Consider the following 6,000-nt stretch of genomic DNA (forward strand, 5'->3'; position numbering starts at 1 on the left):
CAAAATTATATTGAGGATCACAAATGCTGATCCAGCTGTAAGGTGGTTCTTTAGCATTCACCTCTTAAAACCGAAGACCTGTAATTTCTATGAGCAGTAGCAATTAAGATATCAACCTCAATTAAGCCATTTCCTCACTTACCTGTTGTTATTTTGTATGTTGTCATTCTCTTGCCGTGCCGAGGTGGTGGAGCGGGTGTTTGTAACACAACCCTAGGTTTTTTCAATCCTAACCCTGGTTTTTGGTTAAACCCACTATTTGACAATATTTACCCTAATGATTTGTTTTCGATTGAAACCACTCACTATAACCTTTTTGCAAACGTAACTCTAATGTATTTGTGCCTGTGCAACTGATGAATGACGGCCGTCTTGCCCAGTCAGACAGAGACTTTCTACTGTGTAGTGATCGTCGTCAGCCACCACCAGCAGTGATGACGGGTCGTTGCTCTCACATCTCACTTCAATCGAACAGAGAAATGTCAAAAACAACACGATGGGATTAAATCGCTTACAATATGTTTTCATTGAAAGGGTAAACTCTTTACAATTGTGTATTGAATACCAATTCATTCTGACAGAGTTGTTGTTTCGTTTAACCCAACCCATGCGGTGGTGCGTCCACTGTACGATAGCGCGAAGATTTGAGGTTGGTCACGTGGATAAAGATCTTTTGACAAACGGCTTATCTGATCGTCGAGATGTGTTGTGTCCTAGCATCCCCGCCTGATAATTTCCTTGATATTGCATTTCTTGTACCGCAGCGTTCAATACGAGAGTAAGACGGGCCGTGACCGAAGAACAAGTGCGATGACATCAATTGCGAGACGACATTGTTTCAACCTATTATGCCATCAGTGCTGCAGGTGACTGACGACAGTCACCATAAAGTAGAAAAGTCTCTGCCTGATGTTGCACAATCCAAAGCTTCGTTACGGTTGTAAAATGATTATGATTAGGACTTTCAACTGAAAATAACACATTAGGGTTATGATTTTCAAACAAAATAACAGGGTTAGGGCGAAAAAAACGAGGGTTAGGGGTTTTTGGCCCAAACTTCAGGGTTGGGATTCCCAGACAGACGGCAGCGATACATTAATGAGTGAATCCAACCGTAATGTCCTGCAACCGGTCATTTACACCTGCAGCTGGAGCCAACTTCTACCAGTACGCATGCATCCCCCAATTGTAGATTTACCAGGCCACCATGGATACCCCCTCTCAACCCTCAAAGAAATTTTATCACACATCCACCAATTCTTCGTAACCCTTTACACCGACCAACATCTCCCTGAAGACGTTGTACTGTACATTTTTCGGTTCGATTCGTTGTTGGGGGTATTGCACTCATGTTTCCTTAGCCTTGATCTGAAAGCATGACCTTCCTCACAGTGTGGGTATGTAGAACAGAATATTTTGCTTTTGGGAAAATCGTCCTCAATGTCTATTTAAAATGGAATCCATTGGACTTGTATTACCCATGTTTGAACACATCACCTGCACAATACTTACGATGCAAAATCAGGGACTGTAGAAAAACATACAGGCGAAAAATCATGAAAAAAAAGCAATTTGCCTAAAGCGCTTTCTCCACTGGAGAAAAAGAAATTATCCCCACAAAGGATTACGGCACTCCCACCATCTTTGACATTGGTTTTGGAATGAGTAAATGTTATCTTTCCTTGTTACTAATAACCTTTGCTGGAGGCTCATTTACTATCATCAAACCTAGAAAAAGGCGCCTTCTACAGTTCATGTGATAGCGTAAATTGTTTCGTCTAGCCTGCCTGCGTTTCGGTCTAGCGTTTGGTCATTAATTCATTCAATATATTCTATTCTGATTTAATTGTATACGAGACTCATGCAATGCTAGCTCTATAGCACTATACTGTTTGGATTCACAAGGCTTAAAAAGAAGGGACAACTGAGAATTTTTTTTCTGGATAAAGTACAAGGGAGCCGGGTCTGCTGACTCGAGGCATATTTGCCTTGACGGACGATAAACTAATGTGAGGTTCACCTTAGGGTCTTTAGCCTTCATCATGTCGTGTTGAAGTGTACGAACAGCGACTCCACGCTTACATTGCATAATTACAAAGGGTTGATCTACACAACATCAGCACGTACGACTAATATATAAACAATATATTTTCCGTGTAAGCTACAAACAGGTCTCATCAGTGCAGTTCGTGTGACTATCAGACGAATTTGCTGACCGAATATGTTGATGACGGTGATCACCACAAAGTGGAAGTCTTTGCTTGGCCGTTTGGTCAGCAAAGTCGTCTGATAGTCACACCAGCTGCACTGATAAGACCTTCCAGATCGAAACACTGGCCATCTGTATTTCCCGAAACTACCCCAACACGATACCCCCTACTCGTCGACCCTATCCGCTCTACTGAAAACCTCTTTAACCCACATAATTTGGAAGACAAGAAACCGCATCAAACACGACCAGCGCCCTCTGAAATACATCCCTAATCACCTCATCCGATCATTTAAATCCTCTATTGCTTTAAGACTTGCTATCCAACGTCACAAGGAAAACCCCTCTCTCGAAAGCGTCCTGGCCGACGTCAAGAATAATATAACCCAATTTTGGTAACCCTCTCTCCACCCCCCTTTGACAAACAACCAAAATGCGTTGTTAGATGTAAATCTACGCGAGCTTGCTCGATTAGGGGTTTTGCATGATTTGGAAAAGGGAATTTTATTTTGTAGAGAGCAGGGAATTTTATCCACCGAGGCTACATGCCCGCAATGTCATTCACAAATGCGGGAAGTTCAGTGGGAGCGTTGCAATGACAGACGAATTTGGAGGTGTCCAGTCAGGGTAAGATGTGTTTTAGGATTATGGTAGTGTTCTTCCTAGGCAATGAGTAAAAATTTATTTTTAACCTAAACTATTTCAAAGGACTGTCGACGAACAAGTTCTATAAGAAAGGGCTCATTTCTTGAAAAGAGCCACCTATCCATTAATCAGGTTATTATCATAATGTACTTTTGGACGTTAGAAGTACCTCAAGACGTGATCATGAAAGAGGCTTCGATTTCAAATAAAGTGTGCATTGACTGGTGCAACTTTATTCGCGAGGTAACATTGACAATGGAATTGTGACATGGCTGCTGGCAGTTATACTGTGGTATTAACACACAAACAGATTTGTACGGAAGACCTGCTACGGCAACCAAATGTGATTGAGGGCCGGGCCACATCGTTGCTATAGACGAAAGTCTGGTGGCCAGAAGAAAAGCAGGTTCGAACGCCCAAGCGCGACCTGTCAGGAAGCAATGGGTTTTTGGGGGGGTAGATCTGACAACCAAGTAAGACTACCATACATTCACCCTTCTTTGCTTTAAATGTTTCTCCTGTCAGGAACTGTTTCATTGAGTTGGTGGCTCAACGCGACCGGGCTACCCTTGAAGACGTAATTACCAGGAAAATAGCGGCTGGCACCGAAATTAGGTATGACCAGTGGGCTGCCTACAACAACATATCTCGTATGTTACAAAAAGAAGACCTCTTGTTCAATGCACTTACACTAAGTTTTATCTTGCAGACTTGCCTCAGCAATAAGTACATCGCACGGTGAACCACTCGTATTTGTTTGTGGCGCCTGACGGGGTTCATACTAATGATATTGAAAGCCTGTGGTGCGACTGCAAAAGAAAATTCAAGCGAATGAATGGAGCTTATCGGGACTTCATTCCTTCGTACATTGATGAGTGGCTTTGGCGACGAAAAAGGGACAAATCTCTTTACTTCGCTGATTTAATTCGTGCCATCGCATCGAACCCACGTTACCAAGTGTGATTCTACATCACATTTGCTCTATGGAGCAACATTAAACTCATCCTTACAGAAAGAAACATAAATACTTAAACTAGTTTTTTTTTCGTCAAACATTTACGTATTACATTGCTTTAGGTGCAAGAAAAAGACGGAAAAAATGAAGCAGCAGGCAACGGCAATTGACCAAGAAGATATGCAGGCAGAAAAAAAATCGTAAAAAATAAATAAAATCGAAGTCAAGCATTTCAAAAAATATATATCGTGATTAGTATGAGATGAAGGGTATTTACACAGGAGATGTCGCCGATGTAAAACCGAAAATTAGTCAACAAAAATGATTTTCTGCGATGCAAGGTATTTTCAAAATTTAGTGTAAATCCTAAGCCAGTAGATGTCGCGCAAAACAAAGCCAAAAGGCGTTGCCAAAAAACAACTAATTGCGAAGCCCCATCACTGTATTTCTATGCAAGCAATTGTCTTTATCGGGAAATGCCCTTCTCGAACTTCTGCGTAACAGAGCATATTTGTGTGCAACAATGCAAAGAGTGCCGGGGTTTCGTTGCGCAAATCGTCCTTGTTCTAAACGCTACTAGGTGTCGCACAAACACAGTAGGTACTTGAATTTCGGTGGACGGTAAAGGAGAAAGATAGACCTTCCACACGATGCATCAACCGACCCAATGGGGTCTCTACTTTCCACGCTACGACCCATCGAATATGTGGTGCTGAAAGTACACATGGTCGGTTTCGGCCTTTTTGCGTGTATACGAGCGAAATAACTGGGGGTCTTTGATGGGGTCCCAACTCAAAAGTGAAGGCTGCTGCAAGCTGAAATTTGGTACGCTTTGTCACAAAGGACATGTCTTTCGATCGATGCAAGTTTCGATTCGATTGGTTGTTTGCTTGTGACGTCACAATGTTTCGTAAATCGTCCTTGTTCTAAACGACACTAGGTGTCGCACAAACGCAGTAGGTACTTGAATTTCGGTGGACGGTAAAGTAGAAGGTTAGACCTTCCACACGATGCATCAACCGACCCTATGGGGTCTCTACTTTCCACGCTACGACCCATCGAATATGTGGTGCTAAAAGTACACATGGTCGGTTTCGGCCTTTTTGCGTGTATACGAGCGAATTAGCTGGGGGTCTTTGATGGGGTTCCAACTCAAAAGTAAAGGCTGCTGCAAGCTGAAATTTGGTACGCTATTTCACAAAGGACATGTCTTTCGATCGCTCCAAATTTCGATTCGATAAGTAGTTTGCTTGTGACGTCACAATGTTTCGTAAATCGTCCTTGTTCTAAACGACACTAGGTGTCGCACAAACACAGTAGGTACTTAAATTTTGGTGGACGGTAAAGTAGAAAGATAGACCTTCCACACGATGCATCAACCGACCCTATGGGGTCTCTACTTTCCACGCTACGACCCATCGAATATGTGGTGCTAAAAGTACACATGGTCGGTTTCGGCCTTTTTGCGTGTATACGAGCGAAATAACTGGGGGTCTTTGATGGGGTCCCAACTCAAAAGTGAAGGCTGCTGCAAGCTGAAATTTGGTACGCTTTGTCACAAAGGACATGTCTTTCGATCTCTCCCAATTTCGATTCGATAAGTAGTTTGCTTGTGACGTCACAATGTTTCGTAAATCGTCCTTGTTCTAAACGACACTAGGTGTCGCACAATCGAAATATGTCTTTAAACCTAACTTTGGTGTAAAGTATGGGATCAGACCTTTCTGATGATGCCACAATGGACACTATTGGACCAGTGGTTTTTGCTCTATGAGCCTGACAATTTGTCGTGGTAAAAATAGTACATGTTGTTTGTTGTGTTTTTTCGTAATAACCACGGTCTTCTTTGGCGTGTTTGCTTAAGAAGGCATTTAACAAATCAGTAATAGTCACACAACGCAAGCAGGTTACTTGTGAGAGTTTTAAATTTTCATCAAACAACATTTTTGTTTTGTGGGTGTTGTACCTTAGGGAGTATGCTATTGCAGTTCGTTGACGGGCGTAGCGCGTATAGAGAGGTAAACTTCGAAGTGTTGTAAATTTCGTTACGTCATAGGTGATGACGTCATTTTTGGCATGGTAACTCGTAAGGTGTCATTTAACATTCGTGTGAAGTTTCAGGTTTGTAGTGCTAGGGATAGCTGAGATATTAGGTGTGGTGCTAAAAGTACACCAGACCCTAATATTCATG

Source organism: Ascidia mentula, chromosome 5 (genome assembly GCF_947561715.1).
Source record: "Ascidia mentula chromosome 5, kaAscMent1.1, whole genome shotgun sequence".
Lineage (NCBI taxonomy): Eukaryota > Metazoa > Chordata > Ascidiacea > Phlebobranchia > Ascidiidae > Ascidia > Ascidia mentula.